Source organism: Bombus flavifrons, chromosome 10 (assembly GCF_040668555.2).
Source record: "Bombus flavifrons isolate JBK064 chromosome 10, iyBomFlav1_principal, whole genome shotgun sequence".
NCBI classification, from domain to species: Eukaryota; Metazoa; Arthropoda; class Insecta; order Hymenoptera; family Apidae; genus Bombus; species Bombus flavifrons.
Window position 1 is genome coordinate 8,751,908 of NC_138451.1, and position 17,399 is coordinate 8,769,306.

At 41.4% G+C, this 17,399-nt stretch overlaps 1 protein-coding gene across 4 annotated transcripts in view; it reads right to left on the reverse strand.

Annotated features, from left to right (window-relative positions):
• hh (hedgehog signaling protein) overlaps positions 1-8,761 on the reverse strand; it is a 93,303-nt gene extending 84,542 nt beyond the window's left edge. For 2 of the 4 annotated variants that reach the window (XM_069122686.1, XM_069122683.1), the window contains exon 1: positions 1,741-1,852. The gene's annotated coding sequence lies outside the window, so the exon portion shown is untranslated. Of the gene's footprint in view, positions 1-1,672; positions 1,853-7,209; positions 7,459-7,527; positions 7,883-8,145; positions 8,302-8,608 lie in introns of those variants that run through there. The other 2 variants (XM_069122685.1, XM_069122684.1) reach the window with 2 other exon arrangements.
• Positions 8,762-17,399: the final 8,638 nt, after the last annotated feature.

Below are 17,399 nucleotides of genomic sequence, written 5' to 3' on the forward strand. Positions count from 1 at the left end.
GAATTGCGCGAGGCTATTCGCGTTTTTCTCCATTTTTCTTTTCCTTCTTTTCTCTCTTTTTTCGAGGAAAATCGTGAAGTTTGTTGATGGAGTTTGGAAAATGATCTTCGTAAAATCTTGACCTTTTTAATGTAATGGAATGCTATTCGCGTTCTTGAAAAATTAAATGCAACTCTAGGAATTAATTTAAAGACATTTCCTGTTTCCTTTGCTTTCTAGAGTATCTTCGCACGTTATTGATCAGTATGCTCACATATACAATAAATCGATTTATGCAATATTTATTAAAATATACAGTAAAAATAAAGTTATCGAAATCTATTAAGTGTAGAGTAGCTGGTCAAGAATAATTAAAACTTATAAAGTGTCCTATTAAAATATAATTCGAGATATTTAAGAAGCGACACTGATTTCAATCGGTTTGCATTTTGTAAAAAGAATGGGGTAATTTTAGGAAGATCGAGAGAATAATGATGTTCACAATAACGGATATTTGTAGGCTGTGTGAGTAACCGAACATCTGTCATGCATTCGTGCGTTGCACAATGTAACACTTTCTTAAGACCAACTTTTCTTTCAAGTATTTCTAAAATATGCATACTCGCCGTAGTACCGACGCACGAAATTCCAACAATCACAGCAGGTATGATTCAATGACGTCTTTGTAAAATTAATATTTTTCTTAAACGTGCTGGTATCAAATAATAACATTTTTATTAATTTATTTTGTCAACAATAACCGTCACGTGTAAAACGTCAAAATTAAAACTTCAGATTTTTGTGTTTAAGACGCGTTCTTTCTTTACTTGCGCTCATAAAATTTTACGGTTTTTTATATTATTTTATAAATATGAAATAAATGAAGTCACGATGAAGATTGCTACGTTATTGATTACGTAGAATATAGAGAATAATACTATATAGCAAACAATTTTTGTGTAAGAACTATTTCTATTTCTAAAATGAAACTTTCTATATATTTATTCTTTAGGTATATAAATTATTACAATATGAAGGCTTCAAAATTTCGTGACTTTTAACGCGTGTTCCGCGCTCGAGTCGATTGCCTGCCGTCTCTCACCCGAGACATACACAGTGAACGTGTTAAACACCAAAAACAACGTCTCAAATGTGCATTAACATTTTAACTTCGAACAACGATATGCATCCATACGTTGACAATAATTAGAGCTTCCTACGCATATACTCGTACAGTCAGAAATCTCAAAATGATTACTGCATGTATCTGCTCCAAAATTGAAAAAAAAACAACGTACCAAACGTAAATAAAACGATAGAAACGAGTGTATATTTTCCAAAATATTCTGTCGTTACTTCATCGAGATCTTAAACGAGAAGATTATGACGTTCCGTATAAATAATTAAGGAACGAACAAAAATTTGAAGTTTGTTCTACGATATCACGCCTCGTATTAGCGACAATTAATTATTATTGGTTAAAATAAATATAGGAAAATCCCCTTTCCTCGGAGTCACTGATAAATTAATCAACGTGAACTATGTAACTAGGAGAAAAATAAGAATACGTTGGCCGATCGTTAATGCGTCGAAAACCACTTCTCCCAAATTGCCAACGAACAAACACTCGATTTATATCAATTGAAGAAAACAACAGCGGAAAATAGAAAACGGAGAAAGCGAAAAAAAATACCGGTGACTAAATATCGTGCAGGTATCGAATCTCGCGCTACGCAACGTGGAACAGCACGTACTATATACCTGATACGATCGCGACGATAACCGCACTCGAACGTGAAGAATTTTGTGACGAGAAACGCGAACCACGGGTGGAACGTCACCAGCCACAGCTATGAGCCAACTGATATGAAAGTCGAAGTCTAGCGAAGGACGAGGAGGAGAGGGACGAGCCACGGCCTACCAAAGTGTTCGGTTTACTGATAATAAACATCTTTTGTGAATAACTGGCCGCCCCACCAAAGTCGTTCCAGCGGCAATCTATCATTGACATACCCGAATTTACACGGTATATACAAAATCCTTGGAATCGTCAATAATAACAGGGAATTTACGCCGTCTATCAGAAAAATACTTCCCTTCCCTTCCTTTGGGAAATGAGATAGAGATAATCGAAATAGTTGTTTTTGGATACGCCTGGACTAGAACTTTTCTCTCGTGATTCTTATGTAATGATTGTACTAATACTAGAAAGAGCAGATTGATGAAACTGATCTGATATCAAATTTCTCGTTTCTGCAACTACTAGATACGCAAATGTTTTTAGTAACGTTAATTTTTATTTAGTTATTAACGATCGGTAATTTTAATATTACATGAATCAGAGAGATTTTTTGAAGTAGCTCGAAGAAGGGATAGATTTTAGTAGTACGATGATGTTTGAGTTGTTTAGTTTAGACTGGAACAGATGAAGATTTAAGGGACCCAAAAATCGCTGTTTTGGGGAAAAGTTGTGTGAGAAGAGGAAATGAAAATTTCGTAAGAATTAAATAGAAAGTAACAGCCTATTATATAGTTATAAATTAGGAAATAATTAAGTTTCTATATGAGAAATTCATCCATGTAAAATCTTACGACACCAGATGAGAGATTAAAAATTTTTCTTTCGAAAATATGTAGTTATACAACTATGATTTATTGTGAACCGATTTTGAAAAATTTGTCACAATGCGATGAATATTAAACAATAATAGTTTCTCAGATAACGCAAGCGCCAGAAGTAATTATATTTTGTAGAACTTATTCTATTCGAAGAAGAATATGAGAGGAAATTTTCAAACAGAAAGAATCTTCTTTAGAAATCAGTGAACGATATAGTCAATTGCTCTTAGACTTTACAGCATGTAGCCACGCATGTCGGACAAAATTTTTAACATTTCTGCGTACGAGGCTTTCTATCGAATTGTACGAATTCTTCGCATTACCGATATGTTGCTCGAGCTACTGAAAATAACGATATTTGCAGCTTAATTTCTCAATATGGAATGAGGATACAGATTTTGCTTCGTATAACTTTCACTCAATTTTTTTCAAAACTCGAACCACACTCAGAACTCAGAAAGAGTACGTTAAATAATTTCGAGACAACGCTATGTAAATACCATTAAAAAATCCTTCTGACGAAAAATCACCCTATAAACTAGAAACGTGACCAGACAACAGAATCTTCATACGGTATGTTTTCCAGAAACTAAAACATTCATAAGCATCGAGAAACAACCTGAAAAGATCCTCTAACAATACTAACAACACCAGCAACTGTTGGAGCAAGCAAAGGCGAAGACAACAGGCGGACCAGAGATTAGTGTGGCTGACCTGCGTAGATAAAGACGGTGTTCGCCAAACAAACCCCATCGACGAACCACATAACCAAGAACCCATCAAACTCACAAACACGCTTTCGTGTCGAAGAATCGACAGACACGCTTGTATTAATAGGATTCGCCTCGAAAGCGTGAGAATGAATCGGCATGAATGACCTATGGAAAACCAATATGTAGTCGGCGTTATGACGTGTAGGCATATGTACAACGAATCGTAGGGAGAGACACGAGGGGGTAGAATTACGGCCGAATGAAAGCATAAATGTCGCTCGTTAACGAAGCCGATGCCAGAATCGCTGAAACCCGCCGGCGATAAAAGGTAACGAGTATTCGCGATAGTTGTAAACATCCGTGGAACGCTACTCCGGAACATTTCATAATCCTGTTACGAGGCACTTTGACTTTTGTGGCGGCTACAGTGGCGGAAATAAAAGTGCGCTATCAAGACGCGAGTAACACCAAGGCTCTGTTGCCGCGCATTCCAAAGACACGTTGTATTTGAATTTCGCGGCATTATTTCGTTCCGCGGTTACTACTGAACGCTAGTTGAACGCTAGATTAGAGAACGAATTGTTCTTTTATCGTGACTATTCTGTCTGAAGGAGGAGTTAACCTTCGGTCTACAAAATTTTAAATTAAATTAGAAGACACCTTACATTCGAATTTCACGGGATTATTTCGATCCACGATTACTATCCAATTGTATGCCAGACGCGATAAAATCATTGTTTGAAATCTCTTTTTCGATATTGGAACTAATCCTCAGTTTGCATCATTGGATTGTAGCCAAGCTGCAAGAATTTCAATTAAGTTAGAAAACGTTTCGTTAGAATGCACTACGTTTGAAATTCGCGGGATAATTTCGATCCACCATTACCATCGAACGCTAAATGCAATTATTTGAATTACTGTTTGGATAATTTCTCATTTGAAATCCCGTTTCGTATATGGAGTTAACCCTCAGTTAGCATCATTGGGTTACGCAAAAGATGGTGATTTAAATTATTACGCGGATCGCTTTTTCAATTGGAATTTTCTTTTTGATCGTTGGGTCATAAGTAATTTATAAGAATCAACATTGAGTTAGAAAACTTTATTTCACTTTAATGCCTCGAATTTCAAGTTTGCGGAATAATTGTCATCTACTAAACTACTAAACCATTAATCTATTCGGGCTATTTTCTCAATCGTAAACTCTCTCTTGACATGGCTAAAATTACTTAAGCCAATAAGGATCGACATTGCGTTTCGTGTACAACAATTGTTCAATGAATGAACATAGTGCCTAACAAAATTTAGAAGAAACCAAACATCAAAAAGTAACCACAACTGAATCCACAAACTCCACGATCATCCTCAATGAAACAAAAGAAGAAAGACGAGAGAGAAAAAAAAGAATTCCATGTGACGACACCATCGCGGGCTATCCGGGTCCCGGGTGTCCCTTTTACAAAGTAACACGATCCACGGAGGAAGCTGCGCCAGCTCGAAGAAGGTAACACCGGTTCGGACCTCTGTCCGTAGTGGCCCTTTCGCGTAATGGACGGCTCAAATATTTATCATCGGCCGCGTAATTTAAGGTGCGTTTAGCAAACGGAAGACGACGCGAAGGGAAAACAAACAAGTCGCAGGGGCGGTGTAAGGATCGGCAGCGAGGTGGAGAATGGGTACGTAAAAGGGTAGGGCGGGAGAGTTAAAGGGTGATCCAAGGAGGTGGAGGTGGAGGAGGAGGATGAAGACAGAGGAAAGGAAGTAGTGGTAGGATAAGGTCTACAAGAGGAGAGGGGGCCAGCAATGTAGAGAGAGAAAGAGAGCGAGAGTAGAAACGACAGTGTAAGAGCAAGACGAAGGGGAAAACGACAGAGGTAGAAAGAGTAGCTCAAAGGGACCGCCGCGGGCCCCAGAGGGCTCTGTGAGAAGGCACAAACCCCAATAATAGCACCAGAATTTATATACCTGCACGAACTCGGTGGAACGGTCCCGGGGCTGCGGGTCCACGGACCCAGGGACGGCTTGTTGCAATAGCCGAACAGAGGGCCCATTCTTCCACGATTCATTTCCTTCTTCGACCGCGTTTAACCTCGATTTACTCCCTCTCTGTTAGCTCAAACGGTTTACCAACAGCATGGATCGATTTCCCATTCACGCGCGGTCACTGAACTATTTGACACCTAAGCGTGGCGCGTGATCTTCGTGAATGTAACTTGTAACAAGTTGGAGAACCTTGATCGAAGATGACGAACATAATGAATCTCGATTGGGGACTTAAGCTCGGATAACCGAAACCTCCAAGGTAGAGGCGAGGTAGATCGACCGATCACGACAAGGAACTTCACGTGTATACACCTTAGGACTGACCGGCCCTGGACCCCATCAGCGGCGGTCTAGCATCCTCTACAGAGGGAAGAAGAGCCCGGCAAGGGGCTCACGGTGCGAGCAAGAGGAACGAACTTAGATGGATGAAGAAGGATGGCGAATCTGTAAGCAGAAGAGAGATGGGATGAGAGTAGAAGCAGCAATTCGTGGCGGGCTGGAGAGCGAACCATCCATCACCGAGGGCTCAAAGCCGTATCTTCTAGTGACCGGTGCCCGCCGTGACCGGTACTGGATGCCAAAGCACGGCCAAATATTGTGAAAGGTCCAGAAAAGGCAGGAACGTGAAATAAATTTGCTCTGCCAGCAGGGTAAGGAACGAGGAGAGTCGAGGTAGCGAGATAAATAAGGATGGAAAGCGGTGAAGAGGGGCGACGAGATGGAAGGAGGGAGAAAGGTAGAAGGATGATACTCTTCTGGGTAGCTCGAAAGGTTGCGCCTTGTACTTGTGCGTGTCGAGATGGAGAGAGGAAGAAGGCTCTTTAACCACTGTCGGCTCTTTGAACCTTCTTCGTCTCTTTCTTTCTTCAGCCATCTCTCCGTTCTTCCCTTGACAAGCTCGACTACATTTCTCCTTTCCACGAGTTCCACGCTTCTTCCTCGTGTGCACACGCACACGTACAGACGGGAAACTGGCCGAGCGGATCCAGGAACACAGAACAGCGCCATTTACATTTTACACGCGAAAATACGCTTTACGGGCCGGGGCCAATCATCGCGCCCCATCCTGACAGTTTATCCGCGTCACGCGCGCACGCTGCCCTCGCGATCCAGACGAACAAGAGCTCGTACCGTGCGAATCGCCACGGGGAACGCATCTGTTCACGCGTTTCGATGATAGATCGCAGCTCGATCGAATATATTGTTCATTCTTAGTTTGTTAAGAAATTGAAAGGATGCTGCAACAAGAAGGCACCTTCACTTTCCTATGATTAGAATAAACTAACAAAAAACAGCCAAAACATTAACCAAAATTAAATCACTTTTACAAACGTGTTATAAGTTCATAGTCGACTAATCTTCGTAAGTCGACAGACTTTTACACTTTTTAATATAAAAACCTATACCTTTCTTTCTGCTCCGATAGATACAATCTAAATGTTGAAGCTGCATCACTGTTTTTTCGAAATAGATTTGTTTCGAATTTATAGGTTTTTATGGATCCTGTGATGGGAAGAAGGTGATGTGTGGAATGTGAAAGGTGAACGAAAGGGAATGTGTATGCGTGGAATTGTGTTAATGACAAGGAAATCTCAGATGATGTATACTGATGGAATGGGACGAGATGGAAAAATTGCAGCCTGATTGTGGAAAGTTAAATCAAAATACGAAATAGTAATAGAATGATGAGTAGTAATATTGAATTACTATTTGTTTATTCATGGTTCGTGTTATAGGTGAATATGATATTTGGAATATGACTATAAATGATAGATAAATTATGAATGAAACAAAATGCAATAAAACAAAGAGAAAAAGAATTTGAGTATTAGAAAAATAACTGGATATTCCTTACTTGCACACAAATAGAAGTGAAGACTTTCCATTTGGTTCAGGTATTATACAATATTCAAATTAAAAAAAAAAATTAACATAACATGAAACTCTATGTCTTATATCCAATAAGTATTAAGTTATTGAATCTAATTTCTTCGCCAGTGTATTAGATGTTGTTTATCAGAATTTTTCTTAATGGTTTTATTATTTCCTTGTATCTTTCATACGATTATTTTCTCCTAAATACATTACATCTGTTCGCAATAATCTACGAATAGAGAATTCACTCAAAACCAAAGAAAAACTAAATCCTAACCAGTAAGAAAATAATACATACATGGCCAACGAAGAATTCAAAAGCCATTTATAAAATCAAATCAATTCGGTGTACTGCCTACGGATCAATTTTGCACGTATACTTCCATTTCGCTACTTTGTCGAAGGGATATCGCGTAGATAAAGGGACAGAGCAAAGCGCGATCTTTCATCCTCGGAATCACATTTTACGATCCCTGCGCCTTCTCGTTCCTCTTTCGGCCTATTGATGCTTGTTAACGTAGCAGCACCTTGGCCATGCTCTCGAGCCCATAATCTCCGCGAACGCCACGGATCCTCTCTCGTCGCTGGATTAATAATCCGAGAAGTTCCGAGGGGAGTGAAAAAGCAAGACGGCGCAGAGCTTGGATCGGAACCTAAGGAGAGACATAGGAGACATAAAAAGACAAACAGAGATAAAAAACTGGCAGAGGGAGCCGTGCTCCCTCACGGAAAAGTAAAAAGACAGAGGCAGGTTACAGAGACAAGAAAGAGACAACTAGCAAGAAGGATAAAAGAGGAAAGAAAGGTGGAAGGGTACAGAGATCGTAGCTCGTAAGTTAGCACGTGGTCGAGTCGAGCCGTGCGAAGGAAACCGAGAAGCGGGAAAGGAGAGGTGGAACGAGTCGAGTGGGCTTACCACCTCATCTCCTTTCTTTGCCCACTGACGTAGATAAAATTCTACATGGCCCTTGTGAACGTGACACGAGGAACCGTTTCTCGCGACGAATAGCAATAATGGAGACGCATGGCCCCTTTCAAGCGTAGCTCTTTTACGTAGATCACCACGTTAGACCTGAAAAATATTCCACGGAAGAAGTGAAACGTGAAAAACAACAAAAGGGCTACCGAATGGGATCCCCTTTTCTACTAATAGAAAACAGATTCGATAAATCCTTTGAGAGTCAACTTCTATTGACGCGACACAATGGAAAAGTATACAATAACTCCATGATCGTATACAAATTGGCCCGGCCGTTTAGATTCCCAGGCTGACTGTCCCGTTTCATGGTTGGTAACGAGGAGGCCACCTAATTAGAATTCCATTTCGCGGTCCTGTCGGCGGCAATATCGCGCGATCTACACGATCCTTCGTTACTTACGCCACTGTCAGCACCTCCACCCTCCTTCAGTGTTCGTCTTCGGGGCCACCTCATCTTCGCGGCCCGGACGGAGCCAAGAGACAGCGTGGACCATGTGTAGCAGCGTCGCAGTCGAAGGAGAAGGTGGGGGCGAACCCCGCGATCCGCCAGGAGAGAAAGGACGACGAGCACGTAGCCGTGTCTCGGAGCAGCGAAGAGCAGCAGTCGGCTGGGAAGGAGAGCGAAGTTGAGCAAGAAGTTCTCGCAGTGGAACAAGCAAGAATTCCATGGTGGAAAGAGAGGAGAGACGTGCAAGCAGCGAGAAAACGAGAAAAACGCGGTGAATCCGTAGAAAAAGAGAAAAAAGAGTGCGCAGAAGAAACAAAAGAAGAAAAAAAAAAGAGGGACGACGCGAGGAGTAAGAAAAAAAATGGAATGCGGGAAAGACAGAGAAGGAGGAAGGTGAAACCGAGAGAGAGGAGCGAGAAAAAGGACGCGACGAGAGCGTAACGGAGAGGAAAGAGCCAGTAAGGAAGAATAGGAAGAGCGAAGAAGCGAACGTAAGACCACACAGGACGCGGCACGCGCGCGCTCTACCGGGTGGGCCAGCACACGTCGGCTTCGGGCGTCCTCGTGCTAAATCGGCCCAGCTCGTGCGTCCTCGGCTGGGCCCGGTGGTCGAGTCCAGCCGAGGCCACACAGATCGCGCACGCGCGAACGCTTCCTGGGTGGCATTCGCCTGCCGGCCGGCAGGCCGAGCATAAGGTACTTCTTCTCTCCGTTCCACTGTGGGCCGTACAACCTGTTAGTGTCGTGCCATCCACGCATTATGCCCCTCGTTCTTTCCTCGTCTTTCACGGCTACTCTGTCGCTACCTGTCTCACTTTCTCTATCTCCTTTACGCTACTCGGTCTTTCTCTTCCCTGCCAACGAGAGAGGCCTCGAGGCTCCTCCTGCCTCGGGTACCTCCGGCATCACGAGCTTCTAATAAGATTCCAATTTGTCAATTAGGGGGAGGACGGGATCCGGGCGCATCTTCTCTTCTTCTCCTTCACCGCCACCTTCTCCCTGTCGTCTCTTTCTCTCCGCGTTAGCACCTGCCTCGCATTAACGACGTGCAACTGCGACACTTGAGTGGCTGCCGTACGCGACGTAATCTCTGGCCGATCTTCCTGCGCGATTTAAACCAGCACCGTTCCGCGCTTCGAGATGGATACTCTCCATACACCGCTGCCATTTTTTTCTTTCCTCCTTTTTCTATTGTTTCTAAGAATGTTTCAAATTGTTTAAGATTGTAATTACTTTAAGATTGTTTATAAAAAGAAACCTTATTCGTATTTTATCTTATGTTTGTCTAGTTTTCTTTTATTAACAATAAGGAGACAAACGTTTCTCACCAATATGACGAGCCGTGTAGCGCATCATTCCTCGCGTCAGTTTCATCAGCGCGATTACATCGCGTGTACGAAGTTCTTACGCACACGTCAACGTAATGAGCTTCGCCGCTACGAGCTGCATTCTCGTGACGCGAGCCACCCGCTGGGTCTTCTCGCTCGAGATCGTGCTGGAAACCGAGAACGATTTCGGAGAAAATAATCGTCAGATTTCTCAGTAACATTCCCCTCGTAATTCGAAGATCTTCGAACTTTGTGACTCGGTACTTCTTTACGTTATTGAAATTTAAAGGCATGTTCTAGATTCAGGCATCGAAATGGTACTTTTTGATAATTAAACATTCACAAATTACATATTACCAGTGTTGATAACTGTTTCTTAGCATAGCAGTAGCAAGTCTAGTGAAAAAATAAAACAGATGAAACAGAATAGCAACAACATAAGGCAGCAAACAATATCTATCTATATATATTATAATATATATAGATGACTATAATCAAGCTATGATGGCATATGATCATGATCCCAATCCAGCAAAAGTCCACTAATCTCATCTCCACAAATCTCAAAAACGGAAAATCTAAAACCCATCAATCCGACGATTTTACTATCTCTCTTGTTAAATATCAGCCTTACCATCTCCTATCTCACAATTGTCCTCTTCCCTTCTGTTTTATCGGTGATCTTATTTGCTCGAGAGTTTCGAGCTTCTGAAAACCGAGTGTTATAATAGATGTCCAAACCGTTTACCTATATGTCGATGGCAAGGGCGTGTAGGTAACGATAACGGATCCTATTTCGAGATTCGAAGAGACTCACGTCGGAGTGATCCACGTAGCGGAGGCATTTGTCCTGGCAGGACCGTAGCCGTGGGGCCGGGTGCCCGATGTATAGCAGCTCCCACGTATGTTCGGTGACGCGGATGCCCCTCCCGGTCCGCAAGGCGGACTATAAAATTTCATTTCTGCCGGGCGAATGTCTTCGAATTAGCAATAAAGCAGTGATTCTCTTCCCCTCGCGACGGACAACGAGGCCGTGCCGCGGCGTTGGCTTCTTCTCGTTTTTTGTTTACTCACCAGCGAACTGGTTTTGCGGTATACACGCTCGGTTCCTACCCCCTCGCCCCGGCCTCGCTCCTTGGTCCACCTCTTCAGCGTCCTCATCCTCGTCCCCTGGGCCGTCTGACGAAGCAGGGAGGAGGGTACGGCTATTTCGGGGTACGCAAATACGCGGAGTGCGTGTGCGAGGGATGCTCACCGGTGAGCACCCACGGTGAGAACCCAGCAGCACTGTCATCGACAAAAATCATTTGCAGAGACGTCCACATCCGAGAACCGGGTGGATTTTTGCCGATAGAGGAGCTGGCGTGTGGAGTCCCGCATCCAGTCCTACGTGGAGAACGTCCAACGATCTTTAAGGACACGTAGAAACATATGGTTGAAAGTCCAATTCGCGACGAAGCCCGTCGCACGCCAACCTTACCGACTCCCTCTGGATTCTTCCCGGAGGGAATACAGGCGGCACAACTGTTTTAAAAGCACGCGTACGTATGCGTGTATCCGTGAGGTATTGTGTCGCGGTATGGTGTTCGCGGGTACCGGACTCCTCGACGATGTGAACGTGACTTACGTCTGACAGGAACAAGGAAACTTCTGGTAACTAGAAGTGGGAATGAAAATTACTTTGGAGTATATTGAACGCTTTAAAAAGGACGAATATAAATTTGGTGAACGTGGCTTATGTCTTACTCACTGGAGTACGCTTCTTTGACAGCACGAAGGAAATTTCAGGTATCTGGAAATAGGAAGGAGAATTAGTTTAGAATATACAGGATGTTTTCAAAAAAATAGACGAAGATTTGGATATCAGATTTATATGTCGAGAAATAATACAATACAAAAAAATAGAATAGAATAGAAATAATCTACAATACAAAAGCAGGTGTTACAAATATCCTTCTTTTATTCCTTGTACTTCAAAGCACATCCAAATTCAAAATTTCTCTTCGACTCGACAAATTACGCGATTCTAGTCGCAACCAGGTACCCAGAGACACGTGCAATGCAGTCAAGTTGCACTTTACATAGTTGCAGATCCTTGTGCACATTATACACATTATATACTATATGATCTAGGTCCGTGCGCGCAGAGACAAAGGAATGCTTCCTCCCTCCGTCCTCCGGCATCCTTCCACCTACCGATCTACCTCGGTACCCCGTTCGAAGGGGGTACAAGGAGCTACGAAGGACGACGCGAGGCAAGGCAAGGGAGACACGGTAGAAGAAGAAGGGTATGGGAGGAGAAGAGGCACGCGGGAAGAAAGAAGAATAAGAGGAGCGAACCAGAGGAGGAATAGGCCATTCCACTTATACGCTGCTCGGATTCAATTAACTCTCCACCTTCTTCCCTCCTTCTTCATCTCATCGCGCTGCCCGGCGTGCCTCTGCGCCCTGCCTTATACAGGGTGTTCGTCTGCACGCGCACGTATCACCGTGACCCTTGTCAAAAATGTTCATTGCACAACCTGGACACACCTTTGTCTCGTCCGAAGTGTTCCGGTGACATCGTTGACGAAACTTCGTGTCCTGAACTTGACGAGGAGAATGCTGCGAATGTTTGATGAAGGGATGCAGGAACTTTCTGGAAACTGGTTAACGACGTGGAATGTTAGTAGTATTTTACATTTTCAAGGATATGTATTTCTTTGAAGGCTTTAGTAGCTTTTAATTGTTAATACCTGTATCCTTTGTAGTAATGAAATTTTTGGAATAAATCTAACTTTATAAATTAAAGTTCGGCATGTTTTATTTTGTCTTTTGTGCTCGCACACTGATTTATAGGATATGTGATTACATATTTGAAAGTGTAAGTTTATTTTATGTAATATAAGTATATTTATATATGTAAGGGAATAGTGGAAAAGGTAGAATTTGTACACTTTTTACAGAATACTTGAAAGCAAATTACAAGTTGAACATTTAATTGTTCCTCGTAGATTTGAACAAGTAATTTTCTGAAGAAATCATATAAGAATTAGCAGCTACTTGCTTTCAATCGTATAAAAATTAATGAATATAGCATGATATTAAAAAGGTCAATATTTTCTTATCAATATAAGAGTCAATGTATAATAGTCACCTGAACTTCAATGATGCGATCCCAATTAATTTTTCATGCATAATACGAGTAATTTTCCTATGTATTGATAGCAATAATAGCTAATAATACTAGCTATAATCAATAATATTTCCTGACGAAGGTTTCACGGAAGTATGAGCAGAGCGATCGCCACTCGACAAGAGCATGGATGAAGACTCAGGATACGGTAGTGCGACGTCAACAGTCGGAGAAATGGATATTCCCGCCAATGAATCGGTGTTGAATTTCTGAACGTCGTTTAACTGGACGTTATCCTTTCGCATAATCAAGCGCGTGCATGTCGTTGGCGATACCGATACGCACGCTGACCGATTATCGTGCTATAAAGCACGCAGTTCAGACGCCTAGTTTGACTTACGATCGTAATAATAATAATGAGCTGCTTTATTGCCACTATATAACATCCAACCGTCACGACGACAAGTTGTTGTCAATTCTGCTGTCATTGCATGGCGGGTAACCATGCATGAGATAAAGAGACTGTTATTTGAAATGTCCCAGCTGCCTATCACGATACAGCCACACATTAAACGAGTAATTAATGTATTAAGAATCAAACAGTTGCTGCTGTGTGATCGAGTTCTATGGATGTGTTTCATGTATCTTATTTTAATAGTTTCAATGAAATATTGTGTTAAAGACGTTTTCTTTAAATACAATTTGTTCCTTGTCGTTATTAGTTTCGTGTGTATCTATTCATTCGTCATTGTTTAAGTAATGTAAAATTTATCAATTGTTTTGTTTTCTTTTGGCTTGTTTCACATTCTTCCTTTCTGTAGAATAAAGCGTGTAGATTTGTTGGAAACTAGGAATGGAGAAATGGCTAAAAAAACTATAAATGGCATACAAAAAGGCTTATGTATTCAGTAAAAATTAAATTTTTTGTCGATTCATTCCTGAAAAGAACCCTGTGGGAAAATTATGCCGGGAGACAGACGAGCTTCGATCATTCGCGATGATCCAAAACCTCGTGGGCTTAAACATCATCCTCTCCTCGTGTGTTCGTTTGGCTTGAAATCACTTGTCCCGTGCTTCGTGAAGATTCACCCTAAGGGTCGATTCACAGAGTCTGTAACATCTTGTTAGAGCTTCCTCGTTCAATCTTGTACAACGTATAAACCTAAATGTACTCCAATCAACACATTTAAATAGCATTTTACCTTACAAAGAAACCTGATACAGACGAATCTGCAACTTGTTTCAAATAAATTATTTTATACATATACACGTGTTTCAACACGTTTGACGTAATCTCGATCCATCGATCGAGTTCGTTCTTGCAAGCAACGCGATCGAGGCCCAGGCTCCTTATCGTAATCACTTTTTTTTTCTTCGTTCTGCAGCGAAGAATCACGTTACGTTCGACCAACCCGGTGCATCGATGCCGCTTTATCGGCGAGGAATAACGCAGTAGTCGATCCTTGCTTAATAAACAGAAGAAGTGAACGCATGCGAGGGTGCAGCTATCGCTTGTTGCCACTAATATATCATATGTACCCATAAATGTTCGCGCGGCTCGGAACACTGAATAATGCTATATCCAATTTCCTTTACAGGGCATTTGAGTTAATGGAACGATAAATTCCCAGGACGAATGCCTGAAATTCTATTACCTTCGGATACCTTGTCAGTCTTCGACGCAAACACTCCTCCGAGACCTGTACATATATATCCGTGTAAAAGTACTTGTACGTGCATTTAGATTCTTTAGAGTGCATTTAGGTTCTTAGTTCTTCGTTAAGCGGATCAGAAGATTTCGTATATACGTTACCAGGCCAAACCAGGTGTCTCTATGAAATCATAAATTCGACGATTGTCGGCGGCATCGGAGGCAGGAGTCTCTCTGTGGCGGTCTTGTCGCGCTTGTCGGGAGATGAGAACGGTGCCTTAAGGCTCGCAACCTCTCCTCGAGACGAGATCTCTCTCCTCTCTCTCTCTTTGGTTTCCCACGAGAACCACCGCCGCCGCCGCCTTCTGGAATGTCGCTCTCCCCTTCTCCTTCTGTTCTGCTCCTCCACCGTCTCCTCCTCCTTCACCTCCTCCGATACGACCGCCACCACCTCCTCCTCTTACGTTGCCCCAACGTTCCTCCTCGAGCCACCATGTCCTCTCTCTCCTTCTATCGTGTCGCTTACAACCCCGGCTCTTCCCATTCTATCTCTTTTACTTCTCTCTTCCTCCTCGTCTTTCCTTCCTTTCTCCCTTTTCGACTCTCCCTCGCTCTCTCCCTTGATTCCCTCTCGAGATTTAACGGGGTGCATCGTGGTACACGCTATATCTGCCGATGCGACTCGTGATTAGGAGTGCATATGGGAAAAGAAGAACCTGCGAAGTTAAGGGGCCGTGTTTAAAATATTGGCGCGTTGATCGTGGTCTAAGCATTGTAGTCGTTCCTCCTCTGTTTCTTTTTTTTCCGCCGCTGATCCCTCACCAGGCATGGGAATTGCTAAAACAAACTATCGTTGCAACACTCGGTTTAGTTTGAAAATTTGGTTTATTTCGTTCATTTGCTAACACGGAAGAATTATTCTAAATACATATACAGTTTGAATTCTGTGTTTCTCCATTAGAAATGAAAATTTAGGATATTAAATAAATACTAAAAATAAATAATAATAATTGAGAAAATTGATAGAAAGAAGCAATAGAAGGGAAAGCGTTGTAATTGAACCGATAATTCCGAAAGTGTGACTCCAGTAAATGTCATGGTCGATGTTAGATTTCATTTATCCCTTCCATTCCTCTCCACTTCGCCAAATTTATTGATCCATAAACAAGAAACTACGCGCGAATCGCGGGAGAGTTAAACGTTGAGTAAGATACGCACAATGGTTTACGACCGTGAATTCTTTATAGCTCGCTGATTATATAACTTTACGCGACAAAGACCTTTTGGTCCATTGTGACATTATCTTGTTACTATCATTCATCTATAAACGTTCGTGCTTGCCGTGTTGTCGTGTATTTATTGCACTAGGTGCAACATTAGGATTCCCTGTAGCAGGTTTATACCATGTGAATCCACTGACCAAGAGCTTCAATTCTTAAAACCTTTCATTCTCCTTTCATCTCTCAATGAAACATACACACACAAGTATATAAGTATATAAGTTTATGTGATAAATTCAATATGAGAGTTAAATACTTACTGATCATATTAATTAGATATTATAACTCAGATATATATAATTATAAAAGTATATTTATAAAAGCATCTCTATTGCTTAAGCATAAAAATATATCTATTAGTAAAGTACGTTAAGATAAGTTCGCCAAAGCTTAAAAAATGTTAACAACAATTTTATATGTATTTCTTATCTACTTTTTACTTTTTTTACTATGAAAAAAATAAATATGGCGAAGAAAACAGTAAAAAATAATTAATATATTAAATAATAAATTATACCTATAATAAATCTAACAAACTAAATAATAACAAATTTTAATAACTCATATAAAGAAAGATGGGAAGATCTAAAATAATAAAAGTATTATTAGTGTATGTTAAAATGTAACAAGAATGATGCGTCATCGATGCGACCATCGCGATTCCATTTAACAAAGAACAATGTAACCACTTAACCTGTTTTTTGGCTTCGGGTTCTCTTTTCCCTTCAAAGTGTTAAATTTGTATTTAATTAATTCCCAGCAAATTGGTACCACGAACAATGTTTCATTTTACGCTCCGTTGGCTTACCACTTCGGCAAGATGTTTTGCGTGATACCAATCTTCTCCTTTTGCTTTGTAATTTCATCGTTGTTTGGCGCCATTGAGATCGAATCGATATTGATGGAAACAATCGGCCATCCATGGTGGATTATTCTTTTAAAAGCAACAATTTCGATCTAATTGATGTTTATGCCTAACCTCGAAAAATATTGTTCAAGGCAGCGTCTGCAATATCCCCATTGTGTTTCGGTATTCTTTCTCGAACTGGCGCAGAATGTCTCTTATTACACGTTTCGCTAATAATAATGGTGGTTTACACTTTGCTACCCATGTTTGTACCACACACCCGTAATAAGATGGTCGCCCGTTGCTGATTGCACGAAGGTGTGCGTCGATTACGTGCACAACGGGTGACATCTTTCGAAATTTACGATTTAAAACCCCGCGATTCCTGGCTGACTGTAAAAAATATATAGTTCAAAATATTCCATTAGGGTAATCTAAAATTGAATACAAACAAGCTTTTTCAGGGTTTCTAAATAATTTTTAATATTAAGAAATTTATGTTACTTTAGTGACAAAATTCAA